The 27,700-nt window shown below is 40.4% G+C and overlaps 1 protein-coding gene across 1 annotated transcript in view; it reads right to left on the bottom strand.

The window, feature by feature from the left end:
• msx2b (muscle segment homeobox 2b) overlaps positions 1-27,432 on the bottom strand; it is a 136,775-nt gene extending 109,343 nt beyond the window's left edge. Inside the window, exon 1 of the mRNA XM_037545785.1 lies at positions 26,715-27,432. The gene's annotated coding sequence lies outside the window, so the exon portion shown is untranslated. The remainder of the gene's footprint in view (positions 1-26,714) is intronic.
• Between the last annotated feature and the right edge of the window lie 268 nt (positions 27,433-27,700).

Genomic DNA, 27,700 nt, shown 5'->3' on the forward strand with positions numbered 1-27,700 from the left:
AGCGTGAAGAACCTTTTCAAAGTTGAAAGACCTTACACATAATACAGCAATTCTCTGAGAACCCTTAACTTGGTACAGGGCCTTTACATTATGTAAAGGTTCTTTATCCCCTTAAATTGCCAGGGCCCACACTTCTGTAACCTAAGAATAGCTGACAAGTTTGCATTGAAGTCCCTGTAGTTAGTCTTAGTATGTAAAACGCCTGGAATTTTTAGCGTTTAAACCTATAAAAGGTTTTTCACACTCACTAATCTCTATAATCTAACATTGTTCCTTAGGTCACTATAAGTGGTTCCTCTATGGTTCATAAAACCTGTCAAGCAGATCAGGAAATCATGGATGACCACTTGAGCTCCTCAAGACTCAAGGTGATAAAACAGGTCAAATATGACTGTCAATATGTCAGTTAGATAGTGTTCATGAGAATTTCAAGGGGTGTCAATAATTTTGACAAGCTTTCTTGAGAAGATCAATTTTCCCCTCACTAAAAGATGAATTGGGTCATATTTTTCAATCCAAGATTAAGATCCAAGAACAAATTTGCATTTTCCCCCCACAGCCAACAAGTGAACAGCCATATGACATAATATCATAGACCTCCTAAGTCTATTGAGGTTGCTGCTGAAAACTGACCCTAAGATGACCAAAAACATCTGGCAAAAAGAGAAAAAAAGAAAGTGGGGTAGATGACTAATTAATTACATTCACTGAAGATCATAAAGGCTGAAGCAAACGAAGCAACTCCTTCATAAAGGACTGCATACCAAATGTGAGCAGCATCAAGCAGCTCTCAAACAGCTGTGAGAAAGATTGTGATTCCACTGTAATTATCTGGATTTCTGCATGAGCGACTTCTAAAATGTGATCTGACCTTCAGTTATAATCAAGACAATCCTATCAACAATCAGCACACACAAAGTTTTACTTTGCCTTATCTTTAGAGAACAAATTGTTAAAACAGTCAAGGCCATTGACGGACAGGCCTGTGTGTTTTTGACTACCGGAATCTGCTATATTCACAATAACTTTAAAGAAGCAACAGGCAAAATTGAAGCTCTAACAGTTACAAGGTGAAGTTCAGTAACAGTGGAATGGTTAACACTCACTTCCTAGTGATGTACTTGCAGATACTAAAGGGAAATTCAACTAGTTTTTCAAAATTTTCTGAAGCATTTAAACAAATATAAAGCCATTTTATTTACACTCCATAACGGCCATTGACCTGACAAGCTTCATCTGAGTTTTACTATGTAACGTTTATGTCAAAATAGTGGTGAATCTTTAAAATATGCTTTCTTTGGGAGCCATTTTGCCTTACATGTACTTTTACAATCTGCATGTACGCCATGAATAGATTTCAAAAATACATTTTAGGTTAAAATTCTCTCTGAACTATTCATGTAACAACTTGTGAGGTGAGGCAGTTTCTGATCCTGGAGGGATTTTTTTCTTCTTGAACACATCTGATTTAACTTATAGTTGCATCATAGGTGTATTTGAGCAGGGAAATCACCAAACTGTCCTGCACCTCCAGGACTGGACACTGCGATCCCCATTTTAAAGGCAATAAAACCCTGGACGTCTGGTTCTTGTCACCAAAACTGTGAACAATTCTGACTACGTTTCTCTAGAATGGAGCATTTCACATCAAAACACATTAGCAAAATAAAATTAGCAGTACTGCATTATGGAGGATAATATATCACAAGGATCATTAACATTATATAGTATAAAACCAAATTAGCTAGCTTCTATTATGGCAAGCTTGTGTTACCTGATGGGTCAAATACTCTTTCTCCACACGATGTATAACCCAGCCTCTTTCGACCTTTAGATATGTGCTCAAAACATTCTGCAGTAAACTTTCTTTATAAAACATGAACATTTAATGATCACAAGCCGTCCATGCCCTGAAGCAGTAAAGCCCTCGTGTATTACAGGCCTTGTGGGCTGACAAGTCTATCTTGTTCACCCACAGGAAAAATGCTTACTTCAAACTGCTGCAAAATTATGGTTGTACTGATCCCATAGACTGCAGTTCTGCAAACAACTCAATGTACAACATCTTACCAACAGAAGTTTGGGCACATTTTAAACTGCCAACATGGTTTTCTTAACATCACACTACAGTATCAGTAGTGGTGTCAGCCTAAAGTGCAAGATCAGCCAGATACAGAAAGGGCCAACTGCCTATACTATCAGGGCAACTCCAACAGAAATCAATGGACATAGAATATTTCAGTTTAAAGCATTACTACTACTACTACTACTACTACTACTACTACTACTACTACCAAATTCCATAGTTCCAGCCTGGTATAGAATATGTCGACAGAAGCTATTCTTGTTCAGTCCAGTAACAGCATTGTTGTGGTCATTGATCCTGGAGCTGCTCTGCTATATAGTAAAGTCTATACAATCCAATCAGTTTGTCACAACCAATAAATCTGTGAGCAACATTAAAACTGCAGACAGAATTGTAAACATATATAGCCAAGTCTAGAGAGCCTCAGTTATCCAGTCTTTCCAGTTTAGCAGTAAAAATGAAGGGAATAACAAAATGTTATTACAAGTGTTATTACACTTTATTTTCCTCAAATCAATGTGAAGTGATGGGTTACTTAAAACAACAATAAAAACAGCAAAACAAACAAACAAACATTTTCTTCTTTCTCCTTTCCACCCATCATCACCAAGGTTAGTGATATGAGTGAAAACATTTATGATGTACTTACCTTGTCATAAGTGCAAGCTTTAGTGATAGTTTATCAACCAGTATGTCTGTATGACAACAGAGAAAATGCTGACTGATGTATTATTCGCCAACTTGGACTGGACTGTTGAAAGTGGGTTATAATATACAGGGTAGGTATTAGGAAGAAGAGGCATTTGCAAGTGAACCCATTATATATTAAGACATTTACAGTCTTAAAACTGTAATTCCCTCAATTTTCCAGCAAAACTGTCTAAGAAAATCATTCACATGTAAACAAAGTCATTCAAAGTGGTTTGATGTGAAATGCTTTGTTCTAGAGAAACTTTCAGTTAGAACTGTTCACATTGGTGGTCATGGGAACCAGATGTCTGCCTCTAACAACTTACTTACAGGAATTTATGACACCAAATGTTTATGAATATGTTGCCTGGGGCCTGAGACTGATTTACGATGGTTTTGAGAAGGTTTTGGTTGAAAATATTTAATCCATTCATTGCCGAGAGGTACATGGAAGGCAAAACAGTCCACAAAGAAATTTTTTTTCCTGATTTATCAAACATCAACATTCCATATGAAGCTCTGAAGATCCATGCAGGTCCACTGGTCATTTTAGATTGTAAATGTAATGACTATGCTTGCTTTGTGGCTTTATTAGACACCTGGTTCATCATCACCACCACTGTAAAGAAATTTGAGCTGGTAAATTCCTCGACAAATTGCATCAAACCACTCTGAATGACCTGGTTTATGTTTTAATGATTTAACTGTGATTTTAGTCCCATATGAATACTCCATGTCAGTCACTTTAATGTTTTGACACGTTTTCTGGCAAAGGCAGTGTGTTAATCAGGTAGCTGCTCCCATCTCTGTCATGATGTTCCATGCAAATTGGACACAAACATTACAGACATGTGTTAAATTGCCATTTCTCCACTTCCACAAGAAAAATTAATCCCATCCAAATAGTAATTTAGTGTTAACTAGTTCATATCAGCAGCCACAATAACGGTGGATGTTTTTCCAGGATCTATTAACAACAGCTGTGATTGAATAGGTGTACTGCAATTCGGTACAGCCAAAAATGCAGCCTACAATCTGACTATTTAAGACACTACCATAGAGAGTCCTTCACACTGTTTTGTAATCCATAATCTTTGCGCACATGACCCAAAGAAATTTCGAAAGTGACAGCAAAAGATGTAGCCATTGCATATCTGTGGAATTCATGCTCAAATGTAAGTTGTTCACAGAAGCTATGTCACAAGTTGAAATTAGTTTCATTCGTCTATCAGCCTTAAAAAATGTATAATGATGGATTACCTATAATCTGTCTGTGTTTGGAAGTAGGCCTAGCTAAATTTAGCCCTTTGGGTAGCTCATAACACCAATCTCATCCACAAATGGCTGATGTGGGTGCAGGTTTCTAATCAATCAATCAATCAATCAATCAGGAGCACACCTCATATAGAAATCCAATTCCAAAAAAGATGGTATGGTATGTGCAAGAAAAACAGTGGCTGAAGATCATGGGCATTCATTTGTGGTTTTCAACCTTTGTCTTTATGCACAGACTTCTCCAGATTCCCTGAATCTTTCAAAGATATCATGCACCGTAGAGGGTGAAATACCTAAAATCCTTGCAATCCCGGACTGATGAATGATTTTTTTAAACTGTTGGGATTTCTGCTGATGCATTTTTGGCAAAGTATTGACCCTCTGCGCATCCTTATTCATAAAGGACTAGGTATTTCCTGGAGGCTCCTTTTCTGATTGTGTCACCAATTTAACATGCTTTTCAGAATGTATATAAAAGAGACTTTTCTCCTATCGCAACTATTTTGGAACATGTTGCAGGCATCAGTTTTAGAAGAAACATGTACGCATAGAAACAATGAAGTTGATCAGATGAAACATTACGCATCTTGTCTTCGTACTGTTTTTCATTCAAATACAGGTGAAAGCAGATTTATAAAATCAATGCTTTGTTTTTATTTGCATTTTACCTACTGACCAACTCTTTTGGAATTGGTTTTGTTTTGAAGATCGAGTCAAACTCTGAGAGCAAGTATCAGAATAAAATCTCTGGAAAACACCAACTTTTTGTGGATATGATGGATGACCCTTAGTTAATACCAAAATATGAAAAAATATTCATCATCACACATCAACAATATTTTCTCCATCGAATTTCAGACACCACCAGCACTGGTACACCATTCTGTTTTGCTTTTAGTATTGCAAAAAAAAAAAAAGAATCTTCATAGGATAGTCTTAGTTTTAGAACTTATTCTAGATAAACTTACAAATCAGAATTGTTCATAGTGGTGGTGACAGGAACCAGACATCTGAAGAGTTTCCATGGCTCTAGCAGATCACTTACAGACAGTTATTACATGAAATGGGTATGTATGTGCTACCTGATGCCAGAGACATCGGTTCATGATCTTTTGACCTACAATGCATTTTTAAAACACTACTGAAAAAGACATACATCCAGGGCGATGGAAGGCAAAATAGTGCCCAAAGAAAACCTTCATTTTATTTTTAGGTTTACCTCTATTTTACTATCATCAGCATTAAATATGAAAGCTCAGAACATATGTGGGTCAACTGGTGGTTCTAGGTATAACGGCTATATTTATGTTGTATACATAGTAAGTTCTGGCTCCTATCACCACTACTATAAAGAAATAAGTCCTTAAGCTTCTCCACAAAATCCATCTCAAAAATTGAATTATGCTCAGATACCTGGTTCCTCTCACCACCACTGTGAACAATTTAGACTCAACAAGTTTCTCTATGAGTTGAAAAACATGGTGAAAAACAATCTACAGATCCTTATATTGCTGAAGAGATGCTGAAGGAGCAAAAAGTTCTAAAAATGGGTCACATGCTGCAGAATGAAATAAATGCATCCAGGAATTCATGCAGGACAACAGACAACCAACCAAAGAGACAGTTCAATGAGTGAAACCTAAAGATTTATCAGATACCACTAGAATGCCAAAAGGAAAAAGAAATCAAGATTTTTACAGGAGAAGGTGAACAAAACCCAGTTGATTCAGTAAAAACCAGCTGCTGGCTCACTCATATCTTGATTGATCACGAGAGCTGCAGACCAGTGGACTGCAAATTACAGTACAGTACAGACTACTGGGGTCTTCAGAGGGGGTAATTGCCATTTTAGGTCAAATACAAAGATTATATGATTCAATGAGTCAAATCAGTCATAGAGGGAAAAAAAGGACAAAAAATTAAAGAGCCAACTATGGCAGACACTGCATAAAACATGTATAATAATATTAATCAGGAAACAGCACTGCATATAGAGATGCCTCACTGTGGATGACTAATTCTAATCATACAAAAGTAACTAGTGTTCCCATAAGTACAATTTCTCACCTCTTCCTCTCACCGTGAAAATGTTCTGCAGCTGCATCTCACCTCAGTGACACACACTAACACCTAAGGCTTTTTATATCTCTCTCCCTCTGGTGCAGAAGTCTATATACAACAAAATGTCTGATCTTTGGTGTTTGTTTAATACAACTAACACTGCGCAGCACTCTTGAAAACTCGGCTGAAATCAGAAGGTTCACAAATTGGTTGGGAAAAGTGCTGGTACCTGCTTATGCTCAACGAGCCCTTACTTAATGGCTTGAGTAGTGAGTGAGCCTTGATGAATTGATCTATCAGATTTCCTGAAGTTCTAATTTACTGAATATTATACAATGGGCAGTTCTGGGTTAAAGCTGTTGTAAAATACTTGATATGCACACACGTTTGACCAGAGCTGGGAGATTATTTTAAAAATGTATTCTGGTAAAGATTACTGATTATCTTTTAATAGATTTAGATCAGGTTGCGGAGGTGACATTTTCCCCATTGTTGGACTAATAAGGGTCACTTAATCTTTAAAACTGTAAAACTCTAACCTAATCCAAAGGATTACTACATTACAGTGTTGCAATCTGATTACTTTCCCTTATATTTGGATTACCTGTCTTTCTAATGTCCTATAATTGAAAAAGACAATAGAAAAAACATTTAACAGACAGCTTTAACCTTATAGAATGCAAGTATAACTGCACTGTTGTATGAAGCTAAATGATTACAGGTGCCTTAATTTTTTGAGCTTTATACCAAAATCAAAAGGCCAATCTATAGACATGTTTGGAGATCCCTCATTAAAAGTCAATATAAATAGAGGTCATCCTCAAAACTGTAGCTGACCATCATTTGTGTCCTATTTGATACTGGCTCATAAGTATGTGTGTGTGTGTGTGTGTGTGTGTGTGTGTGTGTGTGTGTGTGTGTGTGTGTGCGCGAGATACCAAATCATATTTATGAGACACTAACTTAGTCTTATGAGATTGTAAACAATTATAGTCAGTTGTTATTATGAGATCAAGTCATAATTAAGAGACATTTCCAAAATGTGTTTTTTTTAATGGCAGAAATGGCCTTCCACAGACTTCAGCACATTAGCAAAGGGTAGATTTATAACTAACAAACTGGCAAACTATATGGCAAAACAAATTGAAATAAAAAACCATACCATCCACCAATCTCACATATTTAATCATTCAGAATGGCATATTTCAATGAAACGCAAATGTTTGCATGTGTAAGGAGGAGCGAGGAGGCGGATGCACACGCTGAGATAAGCGAGATTTATTATGGGCAAATCCAGGGTCGTGGTCAAAACAGTCCAGGGTCAATGAGCCGATACGTACAGATTTAGGGTATGACATGACAAAGACCAGAACCAACACAAACAAAGACCAGGTACAAAGACTGGCAAGCGCAAGGGGCAAACACAGGGCTTAAATACACAGAACAATGAGGGACAGGTGAACACAATCAGGGGCGGAGTAACCAAACAGGGGGCAGGACTGAAACCAAAACAAAGGAGCACATGGACAGGACTGGGAGGGGCCAACCGTGACAGCATGTATGTGGTTTGAATTTTAGCAGTAAACTACCAGTAATAACCTTCAATTTGTAAGTATAATTTTTGTATTCAGATTCCTTTTTTATTTTTACTTTAACACAGTTACCTTTTTTTTGGTATCCTGATAATGTAATGTCATCACATATATTCCTTTACTGCCCAACCTTGCCCATGATCACACACATATAGTGGTGTGAAAAAGTGTTTGCCCCCTTCCTCATTTCCTGTTTTTTTGCATGTTTGTCACACTTAAGTGTTTCGGAACATCAAACCAATTTAAACAATAGTCAAGGACAACACAAGTAAACACAAAATGCAATTTGTAAATGAAGGTGTTTATTATTAAAGGAGAAAAAAAATCCAAACCATCATGGCCCTGTGTGAAAAAGTGATTGCCCCCCTCGTTAAAACATACTGTAACTGTGGTTTTTAACACCTGAGTTCAATTTCTCTAGCCACACCCAGGCCTGATTATTGCCACACCTGTTCTCAATCAAGACATCACTTAAATAGGAGCTGCCTGACACAGTAAAGTCCACCGAAAGATCCTTAAAAGCTACACATCATGCCGAGATCCAAAGAAATTCAGGAACAATTGAGAAAGAAAGTAATTGAGATCTATCAGTCTGGAAAGGGTTATAAAGCCATTTCCAAAGCTTTGGGAATCCAGCGAACCACAGTGAGAGCCATTATCCACAAATGGCGAAGACATGGAACAGTGGTGAACCTTCCCAGGAGTGGCCGGCCGCCCAAAATTACCCCAAGAGCGCAGCGACGACTCATCCAAGAGGTCACAAAAGACCCCACAACAACGTCCAAAGAACTGCAGGCCTCACTTGCCTCAGTTAAGGTCAGCATTCATGCCTCCACCATCAGAAAAAGACTGGGCAAAAATGGCCTGCATGGCAGAGTTCCAAGAAGAAAACCACTGCTGAGCAAAAAGAACATTAAAGCTCGTCTCAATTTTTCCAAAACACATCTTGATGATCCCCAACACTTTTGGGAAAACATTCTGTGGACCGATGAGACAAAAGTGGAACTCTTTGGAAGGTGTGTGTCCCATTACATCTGGCGTAAAAGGAACACTGCATTTCAGAAAAAGAACATTATACCAACAGTAAAATATGGTGGTGGTAGTGTGATGGTCTGGGGCTGTTTTGCTGCGTCAGGAGCTGGAAGACTTGCTGTGATAAATGGAACTATGAATTCTGCTGTCTACCAAAAGATCCTGAAGGAGAATGTCCGACCATCTGTTTGTGAACTCAAGCTGAAACGAACTTGGGTTCTGCAGCAGGACAATGATCCTAAACACACCAGCAAGTCCACCACTGAATGGCTGAAGAAAAACAAAATGAAGACTTTGGAGTGGCCTAGCCAAAGTCCTGACCTGAATCCTATTGAGATGTTGTGGTATGACCTTAAAAAGGCCGTTCATGCTCGAAAACCCTCTAATGTAACTGAATTAGAACAATTCTGCAAAGATGAGTGGGCCAAAATTCCTCCAGAACGCTGTAAAAGACTCATTGCAAGTTATCGCAAACGGTTGCAGTTGTTGCTGCTAAGAGTGGCCCAACCAGTTATTAGGTTTAGGGGGCAATCACTTTTTCACACAGGGCCATGATGGTTTGGATTTTTTTTCTCCTTTAATAATAAACACCTTCATTTACAAATTGCATTTTGTGTTTACTTGTGTTGTCCTTGACTATTGTTTAAATTGGTTTGATGTTCCGAAACACTTAAGTGTGACAAACATGCAAAAAAACAGGAAATGAGGAAGGGGGCAAACACTTTTTCACACCACTGTACATTGAATTGTCTAATAAAGTGTAATTTCTGGGTAATGCAGTTTTTAAGATGTAAACAAAGCCAGGTTTGACGTGACATGGTTAATTTGAGAGGAATTTGTCAACTCAGATTTCTTCATAGTGATGGTGAAGGGAGCCAGGTGCTGTGAGGTCTAACGCAAATACAGCCATTAGGTTTACTGTTCAGAACTACCACTAAACCTACAGTGGGTTGCAAAAGTATTCAGCCCCCTTGAACTTTTCAACCTTTTGCCACATTTCAGGCTTCAAACATAAAGATATGAAATTGACATTTTTTGTGAAGAGTCAACAACAAGTGGGACACAATCGTGAAGTGGAACGAAATTTGTTGGATATTTTAAACTTTTTTTAGAAATAAAAAACTGAAAAGTGGGGCGTGCAATATTATTCAGCCCCCTTGCTTTAATACTTTGTAGCGCCACCTTTTGCTGTGATTACAGCTGCAAGTGGCTTGGGGTACGTCTCTGTCAGTCTTGCACATCGAGAGACTGAAATTTTTGCCCATTCTTCCTTGCAAAACAGCTCGAGCTCAGTGAAGTTGGATGGAGAGCGTTTGTGAACAGCAGTTTTCAGCTCTTTCCACAGATTCTCGATTGGATTCAGGTCTGGACTTTGACTTGGCCATTCTAACACCTGGATGCGTTTATTTGTGAACCATTCCATTGTAGATGTTGCTTTATGTTTTGGATCATTGTCTTGTTGGAAGATAAATCTCCGTCCCAGTCTCAGGTCTTTTGCAGACTCCAACAGGTTTTCTTCCAGAATGGTCCTGTATTTGGCTCCATCCATCTTCCCATCAATATTAACCATCTTCCCTGTCCCTGCTGAAGAAAAGCAGGCCCAAACCATGATGCTGCCACCACCACGTTTGACAGTGGGGATGGTGTGTTCAGGGTGATGAGCTGTATTGCTTTTACGCCAAACATAAGTTCGATTTTGGTTTCATCTGACCAGAGCACCTTCTTCCACATGTTTGGTGTGTCTCCCAGGTGGCTTGTGGCAAACATTAAATGAGACTTTTTATGGATATCTTTGAGAAATGGCTTTTTCTTGCCACTCTTCCATAAAGCCCAGATTTGTGCAGTGTACCACTGATCGTTGTCCTATGGACAAAGTCTCCCACCTCAGCTGTAGATCTCTGCAGTTCATCCAGAGTGATCATGGGCCTCTTGGCTGCATCTATGATCAGTCTTCTCCTTGTTTGAGCTGAAAGTTTAGAGGGACGGCCGGGTCTTGGTAGATTTGCAGTGGTCTGATGCTCCTTCCATTTCAATATGATCGCTTGCACAGTGCTCCTTGAGATGTTTAAAGCTTGGGAAATCTTTTTCTATCCAAATCCGGCTTTAAACCTCTCCACAACAGTATCTCGGACCTGCCTGGTGTGTTCCTTGGTCTTCATGATGCTCTCTGCGCTTTAAACAGAACTCTGAGACTATCACAGAGCAGGTGCATTTATACGGAGACTTGATTACACACAGGTGGATTCTATTTATCATCATCAGTCATTTAGGTCAACATTGGATCATTCAGAGATCCTCACTGAACTTCTGGAGTGAGTTTGCTGCACTGAAAGTAAAGGGGCCGAATAATATTGCACGCCCCACTTTTCAGTTTTTTATTTCTAAAAAAAGTTTAAAATATCCAATAAATTTCGTTCCACTTCACAATTGTGTCCCACTTGTTGTTGATTCTTCACAAAAAATTACAATTTCATATCTTTATGTTTGAAGCCTGAAATGTGGCAAAAGGTTGAAAAGTTCAAGGGGGCTGAATACTTTTGCAACCCACTGTACATGTGAGTTTTTATGTAATGTTGAAAAAGATAAAATAGTGATCAAATTCTTTGGGCGTTATGACACCCTGCATGTACCTTTCTTTAGGCAGGGTGTCTCAAGCATTAGGCAACTTGTGTAAAAATATTTCTGAAGTAGCTTTTAAGAAACACTTCAGACGTCTGGTTTGTCAGGGACGCTTTGAAAGTAGCAAAACACACTCACACTGTAGACGCTGTGTGCAGAAAAGCACACAATCAAAAGTAAAAGAGAAAAGCTTGGTTGCCTTTGAGGACAAGTGAGGGCCAAGAAGCTAACAGCAATATAAGAGGTTGAGAACAGAAGTAAATCTTTACTTGTCTCTTCTCATCTATACCACTATCTCACCTATTCACGGTTGTAAATAAGTGCATCTTTGCTTGAAGGGTTCCCTGGAGAAGTTCACTGGCACTGACGCATCCTTTCACCTCACTAAGCTAATCTCGACCCCAAGTTGGCAGTTTCGCTAAAAGAGATGCAGAATACTTATCCTCTAAAATATTTTTACTAGTTTGTACTCCTGTGGTATAACCAATAGATTTTTCATATTTAAATGCAAACAGAGACAATACTGAGTTCATACTGGAAGTAAATGCTTTAATAAGTACCCTTAACCAAAATGGTCAGCGCCTACCAGGAGGCCAAAGTTTTATTACTCCCTTCTATAGCCTAAGAATAGCTCAGCCAGTTTGCAATGAAGTCCATGTAGTTCCTGATGAACCTTAGTCTGTAATAAGCCTGGGATTGTAAGAGGTTAAGGAACTAAGTTTAGCGTCATCATCTAGGCCCACTATTCTTAAACTTGACTATGTGTATTGCAAATATATATATATATATATATATATATATATATATATATATATATATATATATATATATATATATAATGTGTTTTTAGCACTCCTCAGAACAAAAACTGTTTCTTCAAAATAAACAACATACCTTACCATACAAGTGAAAGACTACCTGAATAGTGTTTTCAGTATTAAGACTTGAGTTCCCATGCACATCCTTAATAGTTACAAGTCGAATCTCAGTGTTATGGCTAATATCAGTATAGCTGACAAACACCACAAAATTACAGCCTCAAGAAGCTATTCATTCACTATTTGTTCTTATATTTACCAGTTGTATGTACAGTATCTCACAAACGTGAGGACACCCCTCACACTTCTGCAAATATTTTATTATATCTTTTCACGGAATAACACTTCAGAAAGGAATCTTGGATACAACTTAAAGTAATCAGTGTACCGCTTGTACAGCGATATAGATTTACTGTCCTCTGAAAATAACTGTACACACAACCATTCATGTCTAAATAGCTGGCAACACAAGTGAGTACTACCATTATTGTCTAGCACTGCCTTAACCCTCTTGGGCATGGAATTCACCAGAGCTGCATAGGTTGCTACTGGAATCCTCTTCCACTCCTCCATGGATGACATCACAGAGCTGGTCGATGTTAGACATTTTGCGCTCCTCCTCCTTCTGCTTGAGGATGCCCCACAGGTGCTCAAGGACATCACCTTTACCTTCAGCAAGGCAGTTGTCATCTTGGAGGTGTGTTTGGGGTCTATCATGTTGGAAAATGGCCATGCCATCTGAAGGGAGGGGATCATGCTCTGCTTCAGAATGTCACAGTACATGTTGGAATTCATGTTTCCCTCAATGAACTGCAGCTCCCCAGTGCTGGCAGCACTCATGCAGCTCCAGACCATGATGCTACCACCACCATGCTTGACTGTAGGCAAGAGACAGTTGTTTTGGTACTCCTCACCAGGGTGCCACCACATGCTAGACGCCATCTGAGCCAAATAAAGTTATCTTGGTTTCGTCAGACCACAGGACATGGTTCCAGTAATCCATATTCCTGGACTGCTTGTCTTCAGCAAACTGTTGGTGGGCTTTCTTGTGCTTTAGCTTCAGAAGAGGCTTGCTTCTGGGACGATGGCCATGCAGACCGAGTTGATGCATTGTGTAGTTGATGCATTCTTCAACTTCTGCAGCAATACTGGCAGCACTCATGCGTTTATTTCTTGGAAGCCAACCTCTGGATATGTTGCTGAACACGTGACGAGGCCTGTTCCAGGTAGAACCTGTCCTGGAAAACCGCTGCATGACCTTGGCTACCGTGCTGTAGCTCAGTTTCAGGGTGTTAATCTTCTTATAGTCTAGGCCATGTTTGTGGAGAGTGACAATTCTATTTCTCACATTCTCAGAGAGTTCTCTGCCATGAGGTGCCAGTATGAGCAAACTGTACTCAAAATAATTTAACAGCCCTGCTACCCCTTCACACCTGGAACCTTGTAACCCTTGTAAAGGATGTGAGGTGTGCTCACTTGCACTGCCAGCTATTTAGACATTAATTGCTGTGTGTTGAGTTATTTTCAGAGGACAGTAAATCTATACTGCGATACAAGCTGTACACTGACTACTATATATATATATATATATATATATATATATATATATATATATATATATATATATATATATATATATATATATATATATTTAATTATTAGTTGTTATTAATGAAAAAAAATGTGTGAAATACTGTAGTTTCAACAAAAGTGACAGATACAACTAAATATACATGAGCTGATTGAATGACATCTGTGTTCTGCATTGTACTTTGCATTAACCATGTACAATTGCAGTAAGACACTCACACCAAATGTATTTCAAATAAACAAGAAATCAAATTATAACTGCATGTTTACAGTGTATCAGTACCACTACACTTGATTTTGCCATGTTCAAAGGTTCATTGGCTACTAATTAAAATTAAGATACTGGATTGCAAATTCATTTCAAAAGGTATCCAAACAATAAAGTTCATTAGATTAAGTATTTGATTATTTTTATATATTTCAACTGTATTTTATAAATACATTTACTTACATTTATTTTTCTATGGTACATTTCTAGGTATAAATGTTTCCCGATACATTTTAAAATATATTTGGTTGAAATGGCCATGTCTAACCTTAAGGCAAACCTTAGCACTCTACCACATTTAACACACCTGATTCAACTCCTCAGCTAATTACAAATTCCTATTTGAGATGAACTGTGCAAATTCAGTGAGAAAGCATTAATGCTCTGCTCATGACCAAGTGGGAACTAGGAAGATTCCAACCTCCACATGTAGTAAAACATCTGAACATCCCTCCAATTCATAATTCTCAAGAGTGCCAACTTATGTACGTTACTAATCCATGATGTAATTAACATAGCAGCCATAAAACAAGGACTAATACTTTGTATTGAGCTTTTTGACAGACTTTTGAGTGTCTGTCTGTGCATCATGTGCTATTTGTATATGATATCTTTAAATACAGACAGATACTTTGATCATTTTGGCTCTATATTAATGATGAACTGCAGTAGCACATGTCTGCTCTTAACCTAATGAAGCACCAGCTAAAAAACTCTAACTCAAATGTCAACTTTTAAAGATACTTTAAAACTCACAAGGCAGCCAAACAAACTGTCATGAACACAGCATAACCTCTAATCCTGTTGGATCTAGATATTACCCAACCACATACACTGTTTTGTCGTCTTGTCTAGTCTTTGCTGTCTGCTTCTAGTATTTGCTGTATATTTACTGTTCTGTATAGTCACTGTCTGGTGTATTTATTGTATATTCTGCCCTCATTTCACATGTTTATCTACAATTTCAATAGTATTTCATCCTCATGTTTGTGTGAGGCTGGGTTTCCAGCTTTGACAGTCATTAAAAGTCTTTGTAACAGACTGGACACAAATAACATACTGCGCTCATGGACATAACGCCACACAATAACCGATTTTTCTCTGGAGGAAGACCCAGGGCCAACATTAGTGAGCTTAATAGTGTACATTTTCCAGAGAGCACCATCGCTCTGCCTTCGCTACGTGTTGGAGTGGTTTCGAAATTTTACACTCAGTTTGTTCCAACCATAATAAGCTTGCATTCCCACCCACATTTAGCCCTAAATTTCTCATGTCTATCCCCAGGCGTTCTTGTTATGAGATTACATTTGGCCCTGTGAGACTAATCTTGTATTACATTCCATTTCTTTGCTTTTGCTATTTTCCACTCTTCATCAAAGGCCCTAAACCTCAATACCCTCTCTGTCTCAGTCCACCAAATCATACATGGATTTTGTCTTGACCTTACTTGCCTCATTTAGCAAAGATGGCAGACCCCCTAACTCTCTCCCTCCAGCTAAGCAACAGCTTTTGCGTGACAGCAGAACAGCGGGCAAGTCTCTCTCTTTCTGTCACACGCACACACAGATGGCAGATATGCATCACAACGCAATGGTAGCCTCATGAAGAAGCCTGTCAGCTTCTCAAGCCACATGTTCCTCAGTCACTGCCTGTCAAATTATGCTGCTCACCCACACGAAATGGACATTTATCAGTACTTACATGCTTTTAAGGCCCAGTCTGACTGGAAGATTGAGTGAATCAAATCGAATCTGTCACAGTACTCAAGCAAAGTACTCACTGAAGCTTATCACAGGAAAAAAGTGTTAGTTTAAAGACCAGGCAGAATGTCTATATGAGACAGCCTGGCAGAAATTACTAGAGCATTTTCCCTTTTCTATAAATCTACTAAGCATACGCAAGCATCACTGTGAAATAATGTTTAAACATATGAGTTTAAGGATGTTTGTGAAAATGAATGGTTAGGTCTGGAAAGCTTTAGAATACTGTTTCATAGTTAATAAGTAACTATTCAGGAAGTAAGCAAGGATAAATGAGTAGTGCTACATTACCACTAAGTAACTATTAACAGTTCACTGTTAACTAAAATAACTACTTAGTAAGTGTGGCTTCTTAGAATAACTGCTCATAAGTTACTGATTAATTCAACTGATTAATTGCTCAATAGCTGAGTCTGACATGGTTCCTTGTGAGCTATTAACTGATGTAGTATATTCCAACACTTCTAGCCGTATTGAAATACACAGTGTCCAGTCTCAGAAACAGGTGTCCCCAGAGAAGGCGGGGGGTCATCACACCACACTGGACAGGTGTCCCTCTTGTACTTGTTTTGATCAGAAACCTTAAAAGGCTAAATGCACATCTTCATATTTGGAAGTGTGAACCATTTTGCACCTCAACCTGGGACAACTGCTAAAATTCTACAGTATTCAGTAGATGAGTCTGCTGACGTCTCATGTTTAGAAAAGAAAACACCATTATTCTGCAGGAGCATGTGTGCCAGTGTTCTGCTTTAAAGTCCTCTTCAGGGCAGTGTCAACTGAAGTGATGGCTCATAGATCTATATGGCTGTGTATGCGTCCCACCTTCAAATTCACTTGGTTCCAAATATTACCAAGTGATTACATGATTACTATCTGTTAGAGGAATGAGGTGATGTCCTTATTTTAGGTCAAAGATCTTTAGAAACAAAGTGAAACACATTGTAACTCATTGCTAATGAACAAGAAGTTAATGATTACGTTTAGAACTAAATGAATTTGAAGGTAGGATACATACACAGGCATATATTTCCATGAGCCCTCTCTTCAATTGAGCCTGCAATCAAGAGGACTTTAAAAGGAGAACGACTGCTCAGAAGAAACAACACTGGCACACATGCTCCTGCATGAAATGGTGTAAGGAGACTGGTCTACTGAGCTCTGTGGAGGTTTAGCAGTTGCCCCATTTGTAGGCTGATGTGCAAATTAGTTCTCACTGCCAAGTATGAGGATGTGCATTAGTTTTTTATGATTCCGATCAAAACAAGAACATGAGGGACACCAGTCCATACAGTGTGGTGTGACACCCCCCGCCCTCCCTGAGGACGTGTCTGTGAGTAATCCATTACATTGCAGAGACTGAACACTGTAGTGTATTAACTACTTTTAGAAGTGCTGGAATACACTACATCTGATAGTAGTTCACCAGAAGCCTTACCAGATTCAGCTATTGACCAATTAATGCTGAAATAATCAGTAATTTATGAATAGTTATTCTAAGAAACCACAGTTACTATGTGTAACTCAGTAGTAGTTTTAGTTGAAATACACAAATCATTAGTACACAATTTCCTACCGAGTAATTAACTAGTAGGCCTTGGTAGTTAATACTAGTTATTCATTTGTCCTTGCTTGTATTGTAAAGTTTACCCTACTCTAGAAACTGCTGACTCCCTCCTGCAGACACTTCTCTTTTATATTATTTTATTTTCTTTGAAAGCCAGACATTGATCTGTACATCTCTCCTGACAAACATTAATTTGGGTGAGTAAAGTGTTTTCATTTATGTACCGATTTTTCGTTCTGAGGCGGCTGACAGCAAGGGTACCTACGCCAAAAAGTGCCTGGCTGGCTGCTATCAGTAATCCTAAAACCCACCAATACCATTAGATGCTCTGAAAAAAATGGGCATGCATTCAAATCACTTCAAGGCATTCTTTTCATGGCACCTGCCACAGAGAAACCTCCAAGCTGAGGTCCCTGCTATCGATTAACTCTAAATGAAACATTGATAATCTATGATAACTAAACAAATGAAAGCACTTCACCTGCCCAAATTTGTTTTAGGAGAGATAAATGTGTAGACTAATGGCCAAGAATCATTAGACTTTCAAAGAAAATATTTTTTTCCAATAATGATGTTTTTATTTACTTTGATGCCAATACCACTTGAATGAGGATTGAGGTGCAGGCCAGTCAAGTTCTTCCACACCACTTCCACACTCACTTATCCATGTCTTTATGGACCTTGTTTTGTGCACTGGTGCACAGTCCTGATGGGACAGGAAAGGGCCACCCCCAAACTATTACCACAAAGTTGGGAGCATGAAATTGTCCAAAATCTCTTGGTCTGCTGAAGCATCAAGAGTTCCTTTCACTAGAACTAAGGGGATGAGCCCAACTCCTGAAAAACAACCCCACACCAAACTTTACACTTGGCACAATGCAGTCAGACAAATATCGTTCTCCTGGCAACCACCAAACCCAGACTCGTCCATTGGATTGCCAGACAGAGAAGTGTGATTTGTCACTCCAGAGAACATGTCTCCACCACTCTAGAATCCAGTGGTGGTGCTTCACACCTCTGCATTCAACACTTTGCACAGCACTTGGTGATTGCGCTTGGCTACAGGGACAGAGTGGAATCCAGCTATCTTGTCTCTGATCTCAGACGTATGTGGAGTGGCCCACGCACCATCATTGACTACAAAGAAGGTGTGATCTGTAATAGGGGCTCTTCCTCCTCACTTGCAGATGAACTCAATGCTCATTATGCTCATTTTGAGGCAACTAACACCTCACCTGCTGAGAAACTTCCAGTGGATGAGGAGAGCTGTGCTCTAGCCATTCCCGTCTGAGGTGGTGAGATCCTTCAGGGCAGTGAACCCACACAGGGCACCCGGTCCCAATGGTGTCCACAGCCGGGCACTTAAAACATGTTCCAACCAGCTGGCTGAGGTTTTCACTGATGTCTTTAACCTCTCCATAAGACTGTCAGTGATTCCCAAGTGCTTTAAGGAAACCACAATTGTTTCAGTCCCCAAGAAATCATCTGTCACCTGCCTGAGTGACTACCGCCCTGTTGCACTGATACCTACAGTTACAAAGTGCTTCGAGAGGATGGTCAAAGTTTCCATCTGCTTAACACCACCAACCACCATGGACCCTCACCAATTTCCATACCGCTCCAACAGATCCACAGACAATGAGATTGCACTAACAATACACACTGCTCTCACACACCTGGAGAGAAAGGACTCATATGTACGAATGCTCTTCATAGATTACAGCTCAGCATTCAACACAATCACCCCCACCAAACTCATTCCTAAGCTCAGAGACTTGGGTTTGAACTCTCATCTGTGCAACTGGATACTAGACTTACTGACGAGCAGACCCCAGGTGGTGAAAGTTGGGAACAGCTTCTCCTTCAGACTGACTCTGAGTACAGAGTGCTCTCCTCCCAGGGATGTGTGCTCAGTCCCCTCCTGTACTCCCTGTATACACATGACTGCGTAGCCAAACACACATCTAACATCATCTTCAAGTTTGCTAATGACACCACCATCCTAGACCTCATCACTGATGCAGATGAAACAGCCTACAAAGACAAGGTCAGCGCTCTGTCAGAGTGGTGCCATGACAACAATCTCTGTCTCAACATCAACAAAACGAAGGAAATGATTGTGGACTACAGGAAGCTGCAGACGGGTGGTCACTCTCCCCTATCCATCAATGGAGCAGAAGTGGAGAGAGCCAGCAGTGTGAAGTTTCTCGGCGTACAACTCCCTGATGACTTACCTGGTCCCACCACACCAACACTACTGTGAGATCTGCCCATCAGCGTCTCTTCTTCCTGAAGAGGTTCAGGAAGTTTGGTCTGCATCCTCAGATCCTCACCAACTTCTACAGGTGCACCATAGAGAGCATCCTCACAGGCTGCATCGCTGTCTGGTACAGCAGCTGCACTGCCTGTGACTGCAAGACCCTTTGAGGAGTTGTGAGGATGGCAGAACTACAAGCCTTACAGGAAATCTAGCAGTCCCGCTGCCTCAGGAAGATCAAAAAGATCCGGTCAGACAGAAGCCACCCAGCACATGGCCTGTTCAATTTAAATTGAACTCAAGTCAATTTAAATGTATATGGTCTCTATATTTGGTGTATATTTCACTATATTCTGTGTATAATCTCTAAATTGTGTTTATTAGTATTATATATATATATATATATATATATATATATATATATATATATATATATATATATATATATATTACTTTGCTTATTTGCTTTCTGTAGAGTGACTACCTGACCGTTACCACAGGCATTTCAATGCATAAATGTCCTGACATGTTGTGCAAATGACAAACTTGAAACTTGATGTAAGGCTTGGATGCAGCTGCTCAGCCATGGAAACCCATTCCATGAAGCTCTCTACGCACTGTTCTTGAGCTAATTTGGAGGTCACATGAAGTTTGGAGGTCTGTAGCGATTGACTCTGCAGAAAGTTGGTGACCTCTGCGCACTATGTGCCTCAGCATCCGCTGACCTCACTCTGTCATTTTACGTGGCTGACCACTTCATGGCTGAGTTGCCTTCATTCCAAATCACTTCCACTTTGTTATAATACTACTGACTGGTGACTGTGGAATATTTAGTAAGGAGAAAATTTCATGACTGGACTCATAGGTGGCATCCTATCACGGTACTACACTGGAATTCACTGAGCTCCTGAGAGCGACCCATTCTTTCACAAATGTCTGTAGAAGCAGTCTGCATGCCAAGGTTCTTGGTTTTATACACTTGTGGCCATGGAAGTGATTGGAACACCTGAATTCCATTATTTGGATGGGTGTGTGAATACTTTTGGAAATACAGTGTATGTTAAATTCCTATATTAGGCATGTTTGTATTCATCCATTTCATCAGAGATATATACATGAATATGAACCATATAATATGCATATTGCCGCTGTCAGAGCAAAACCTCATCTCCATTTTTCAAGATGAGGTTTTTCAATTCAAGATAAAAATTTCAAGATGAATGGAGCAAAGAAATTGCTCAAAATTACTTGGAAAAAAGGCTGGTTATATTGTTATACATTAAAAGTAAAGTATGTTATTTCCTTTCTTCCATAGAGATATGAGATTTTGCTCAGACAGCAGTGATATATGCCCATTATTTGAAACTTACATATATGTACAGAAAATATATTTTTTTAAAAATATGCCTGACCTTTAACATATCTGTCCATGTTGCCATATATCAGATTTTTGTATGGGTGATGTCTAACGATAAAGAACATTGCAGAATAAGGTTCAAATCAATTAGCTAGCCAAGTTAAATTAGCAGATTAAAAGATTTTGTGCAAAGATAAATATTACTGCACTCTTAAGCAGTGTGTTTCATTTATGTTTGATAAAAGATCTTGAGAACAAGACACTGTGTCTCAAAGCTCCTGAATTAACATGAAAACATGTCACTTTAATGTCCAGTGGCTAAAGATTTCCCTGGCTATGTTATTTTTTTTTTATACTGTTTTCAGAATTGTTATTCAAATGTGCACTGTGATACACTACAAATCACATTCTAACTCTGTTGTAGCTGTTTAGAACAGAAGTGATTACACTCAACTAGTTTATTCAGAGTGAAAAAGAGACTGAATATTCTGTTCTATAGCCTGCAGGCATCCAGCATTTGCCTTTCAAAGCATGTCAGAATTGGACTTCAGACATGAGAGGACCATTTGTGACAGTGGTGTCAAATTCAGTTGTTGGTTGGCTCCAACTCTTCTGTTTTCCCTCTTCTAACACTCTGCATTCATTCCATCAAGGCCTTTCTAAATTAGCATGATTTTTTTTTTTTTTGAGTAGAATGCTAAACTATGTACCCACCCACTACATTCTACTTTTAAGAATAAACTAATTAAATAAAAGTCACATATTAAGTAACTAAACAGTACAACACCTTGGGGTAATAAACTATTTTGCCCTGCACAGTTTCAACTATTCCCTTCCCCAATACAACTGATCTAGATCATTGGTAATTATCAAGTCCTTCATGAGCTGGATCAGGTGTGGAGCAGCTCTGGAGGCAGAGCTGTGTATGTGGAGGGTCCCTAGGAATGGGATTGAAAACCATTGCAATAGATGATAGTAAAGGGTTAGACTGAGGTAGTAGGCCTGTCAGAATATATGACGGATCATCAGGCAGCTCTGCTTGTCTGACTGCTTGCAGGGAAAAAAAATGTTCACAAGTCTGGAGGATTTACTCTGTATCCTTCTTCCAGATGAGAAGGGTGTGGAAAGTCCATGTAAGGGAGAAAGAATGATCCTTCCTGACACCCTAGGTCTTTATCTCCTTTCGGTGTGGATGTCTGTGATATCGGCACTTCCAAAGAGCTGGGTTGCAAAATGCAAGAGATTTCATTGATTGATGACTGTTAATATTAAACAATTATTGATTAAGCATGGTCAAATGCATGGTTAAACCTGATGAGTTAAATAAACTCAAATGGTTTGAAGTTTAAGGAACTCCAATCATTTGACCATCAATAATTTCCTGAACTTAAATTAACTGCTTTATACAAATATGGCCACTTAACAGTGTAACTTAATACTAGTCTGAACCACCTTGCTGACCATGCCCAGAGTGGAAAAGTAGTCACTACAGTGCGGCATCCGCCACACTCAGCAGGTGGCAACCTAGTAACTCAGCTCATTCAAACCTGATTTTAACAATTCAATTTGCGTTAACTGAGACTTGATAGGATACCACCTCATAGAAAACGGGTAGATACCCAAGGTGAGGGAGGCTGGGGAGAACAACACTTACATGGTAAATTAAACAAGTTAAGACTAAAATGTAGTAAGCTGATTGAACACAAATATTGCATTTGAATGTCCAAAATAAAAAAGCTCATGAGAAAAGCATGAGAAGTCCATAACATTATGTTAACACTTATGCAGTCTATCGCATAAATTTGCTGATACGGGACACTCAACTGATGTTTTAGCTAAAAACATTGGAACACATTTCACTTGAAGCAACTAGCTACTCCTTAAAGGCATCAAGACCATTTCATGCACTTGATGCAATATTCACTTAACATAGGTAATTATGAATAGGCTAAAACTAGGACTAGTAGATGGAGAAACAGGGACCTAGTGAATGACCTGCAGAAAGCTGGGACCAACATTACAAAGGCTACTGTCAGTAACACACCACGCCGCCAGGGACTCAGATCTTGCAGTGCCAGATGGGCACTTCAAACTTCAGACGAGCGCATCTGAAGTTTGCAAGAGAGTATTTGGATTTTCCGGAAGAGTATTGGGAGAATGTCATGTGGTCAGATGAAACCAAAATAGAACTGTTTGGTACAAACACAACTCGTCATGTTTGGAGGAGAGTGAATGCTGAGTTGCAGCCAAAGAACACCATACCAACTGTGAAGCATGGGGGTGGCAACATCATGCTTTGGGGCTGTTTCTCTGCAAAGGGACCAGGATGACTGGTCCGTGTACATGAAAGAATGAATAGGGCCAGGGCAACAAAGAAGTGGCTTCGTAAGAAGCATTTCAAGGTCCTGGAGTGGCCTAGCCAGTCTCCAGATCTCAACCCCATAGAAAACCTTTGGAAGGAGTTGACTGCTCTGCATGGAGGAATGGGCCAACATACCAGCAGCGGTGTGTGCCAACCTTGTAAAGACTTACAGAAAACGTTTGACCTCTGTCATTGCCAACTAAGAATATATAACAAAGTATTGAGATGAACTTTTGTTATTGACCAAATACTTATTTTCCACCATTATTTGCAAATAAATTCTTTAAAAATCAGACAATGTGTTTTCCTCATTTTGTCTCTCATAGTTGAGGTCTACCTATGATGTCAATTACAGGCCTCTCTCATCTTTTTAAGTGGGAGAACTTGCACAATTGGTGACTAAATACTTTTTTTCCCCCACTGGGAAGGGGTAAGTTTGTTAAGAGCTTTATAGGTGAGGAGAAGAATTTTGAACTGTATGCGATATTTCACAGGAAGCCAGTGGAGACGTTGGAGAACAGGGGTAATGTGATGATGTGCGCGAGTGTGGGTGAGGAGACGGGCGGCAGAGTTCTGAACCATTTGAAGTTTGTGAGTGGAGGAAGAGCTGATTCCCGCTAGAAGAGAGTTACAATAGTCGAGACGGCTGGAAATGAAAGCATGGGTGAGGATTTCTGCAGCTGACAGAGAGAGATGATCTGATTTTGGCAATATTGCGCAGATGGAAAAATGAAATTTTGACAATGGAGTTAATATGAGCAGTGAACGAGAGAGTTGAATCAAGGATGACACCCAGATTTCGGATCAGTGGGGAAGGAGAGATAACTACATCACCGATGCAAAGTGTGAGAGGTGCAGTTTTCGTGAGGGTGGATTTGGATCCAATGAGAATGAGTTCTGTTTTGCTACTATTTAACATAAAGTTATGTTTCATCCAACTCTTGATTTCAGATAAGCAGGTTTCTAAGTGAGCGAGGGGTGGATTATGAAATGATTGTGTTGAGGTAAATCTGGGTGTCGTCTGCATAACAGTGAAAATCAAGATTGTATCGACGTAGTATGTGACCAAGGGGAAGGATATATACAATGAAAAGGAGAGGTCCAAGGACGGATCCTTGTGGGACCCCTTGCGAGACAGCAGAGGTAGAGGAAGTATGACTGGAGAGGGTGATAAACTGCTGCCTATTGGTCAGGTAGGATGTAAACCAGTCCAGGTCAGTACCGTCAATGCCCAGTTCATGCAGCCTTGACAGGAGAATGGAATGACTCACTGTGTCAAAGGCTGCACTTAGGTCAAGCAGTAACAAGATGTCTAAAGCACCAGCATCTGCAGACATAAGGAGATCATTAGTGACCTTAATTAGAGCTGTTTCAGTACTGTGGACTGGAAAGGTTCAAAGAGATTATTAGATATTAGGTGTTCTTGCAGTTGACTGGCAACAGTTCGTTCAAGAACTTTGGACAGAAAGGGAAGGTTAGAGATAGGACGGTAATTATTTAGGTCAGACGGGTCAAGGCCTGGTTTTTTAAGGATGGGTGTTACTGTGGCAATCTTATAGATTGAAGGAACCTGGCCTAGGAGCAATGATTGATTAATAATGATGTTAAGGTGAGGAACCAGGACATGTAGACTGGCTTTAGTTAAGGTTGTAGGAAGTGGATCAAGAGAGCAGGTTGTGTTCTTGGAAGTAGTTATGATGTTAGCAATGAAGGAAGAGTTGACAATGTTAAAGGCAGAAAGAGAGGAAGAGAATGGTTTATAGCCAGGAGGAAGAGGAGAAGGAGAAGATTGAAAAGGGATATCGGCAGTAGCGATTGCCAGGGAGCTATTAATGTTTGCAATTTTAGATTCAAAGAAATGTAAAAATGTGTTGCAAAGTTCAGAAGAAGCAGCTACAATGCCATCAGGGGGTTTAAAAAGCTTGGTGACTGTAGAGAAGAGATGACCGGAGTTTGTGCTGTGTTGATTGTTAATGAGGCTAGAAAGATAAGTTGACTTAGTAGTACGTAAGGCATCTCTGTAGGTAGATATGTGTTGTTTATAAGCCTCACCATGAACAGTGAGCTTCGACTTCTTATAAAGTCGCTCCAGACGGCGACCAACCTGCTTCATAGCTCACCAGTATACCAAGGAGCAGGAGTGGAAAAAGACACAGTTTTGGTCTTCAGAGGAGCTAGTGCATTTAGAGACTCAGAGAGAGCATCATTTAACAACAGAGCATGAGCTTCAGGAGAAGAAGGAGCAGAGTCAACAAGAAAGGCAGAAGAAATGGACTGAGACGGAGAGGATCGACAGACTGAGTTTTACGGGAGGAAATACTCTTTTGAGTGGAGTTACTGGGCACAGCCAGAGGAGCAGTAAACAGTATCAACTTGTGATCAGAGAGCGGGATCAGCAGAGGATGTGGATTAATAACAGACAAGGAGGAAGAACAGACTAAGTCGAGGGTGTGACCTTTATCATGGGTGGGAAAATTTACATGCTGTGCAACATGGAAGCAGTCAGGAATTGCAGTAAATTCCTTAGCAGATTTACAGTCCTGAGAGTTTACATGGATATTGAAATCACCAACTAGCAGCAGGTGGAGAGAAATTGAACAGGCCAGTGGGAGTGACTCAGATCATTCAGAAAGGAATGAAACATTAGGTTTTGGGGGACGGTAAAGTAACAGTGCAATAACAGAGCCAGGTAGATTAAGAGCAATATATTCAAAAGAAGTGGGAGATGTAAAGCAAACTTCTGTGATGTTGATTTTAGTATTGAAAATCACAGCTAGACCATCTCCTCTTCCAGAAGAACAAGGTTTGCAGATATATTTGAAATTAGGTGGGGTTGCTTGATTAAGAGCATAGAAATCACCGGCTTGTTGCCAGGTTTCAGTTAGGAAAAGTATGTCAATACAGTTGTCCAGTTCCTGCAGCACTGATGATTTGTTGGACAGGGAATGTTCAGCAACCCGAAAGTGGTACCAGGAGAAGCAGGAGGGAGACAGCGCAAGTTATGCAGCTTAGCGCTTCGACGAACAGAGAGTACCATTGGGCGAGATGTGGAGCAGAATGAGGGTATATTAGTGCCATCAGAGTGGTGGATAGCTCTGTTACGGTGTTGTCCTGAGCCACGGTGGACATAACGGCGACGGCGTAGTATTCCAGCTCTACTGGAAGAAATAGCAGTGGCTTCAGGGAGGTGGTAGAAATTGTTCAATTTGCGCAGTTCATTAGCCGTATAGGATAAGAGCTGAGGACAGTAAGGAGGCGCTGAGCAGTACGAACTGTGCACATGGCCAGGAAAACCTGGGGCACTTAACAGCAACGTAATGAAAGCATCATAGAATAGGAGAGTACATATAATCAGCAATAGTGGAAGCAGCCACACTCACTCAGTTGTCGTGTCGTGTAGTGCAGGATCACAGCTGTTAAGTAGCCACATTTAATCGGTATTCCGAGCAGAACGTCCAGTTGGCGGGAAGGCAGAGCAGAGTACAGCCGCGGCGGTGCAGCCACCTCCAGTTGGCGGGAAGGCAGAGCGGAGTACAGCCGCGGCGGTGCAGCCACCTCCAGTTGGCGGGAAGGCAGAGCGGAGTACAGCCGCGGCGGTGCAGCCACCTCCAGTTGGCGGGAAGGCAGAGCGGAGTACAGCCGCGGCGGTGCAGCCACCTCCAGTTGGCGGGAAGGCAGAGCGGAGTACAGCCGCGGCGGTGCAGCCACCTCCAGTTGGCGGGAAGGCAGAGCGGAGTACAGCCGCGGCGGTGCAGCCACCTCCAGTTGGCGGGAAGGCAGAGCGGAGTACAGCCGCGGCGGTGCAGCCACTTCCAGTTGGCGGGAAGGCAGAGCGGAGTACAGCCGCGGCGGTGCAGCCACTTCCAGTTGGCGGGAAGGCAGAGCGGAGTACAGCCACTTCCAGTTGGCGGGAAGGCAGAGCGGAGTACAGCCGCGGCGGTGCAGCCACTTCCAGTTGGCGGGAAGGCAGAGCGGAGTACAGCCGCGGCGGTGCAGCCACAACAAACAACAAAGAGCGGCCAGATAGTCACACAGGAGACACAGGGAAAAGTGGCAGTCACACGTAGACGCCAGCGATACTCTCGCCCGGAACTGACGTCAGACGGACACAGGACATAGGTATCAAGAAGTTTTCACAAAAAAATAATTAATTCATTTACAAATTTCAATTAAAATAAGTTTTAATTGAAAGTATTTGTAACAAAAAATAATCACTTGTAGTTCTATAGTTACAGATTGTAGTCTCTCAGTTTCTCTACATAAATTGCTAGCCCCCCTTTACCCCAATCAGGACCACCAGAGGACCTCCACTGAGCAGGTATTATTTGGGTGGTGGATCATTCTCAGCACTGGAGTAACACTGACA

This window comes from Pygocentrus nattereri, chromosome 16 (genome assembly GCF_015220715.1).
Source record: "Pygocentrus nattereri isolate fPygNat1 chromosome 16, fPygNat1.pri, whole genome shotgun sequence".
Classification (NCBI taxonomy): domain Eukaryota; kingdom Metazoa; phylum Chordata; class Actinopteri; order Characiformes; family Serrasalmidae; genus Pygocentrus; species Pygocentrus nattereri.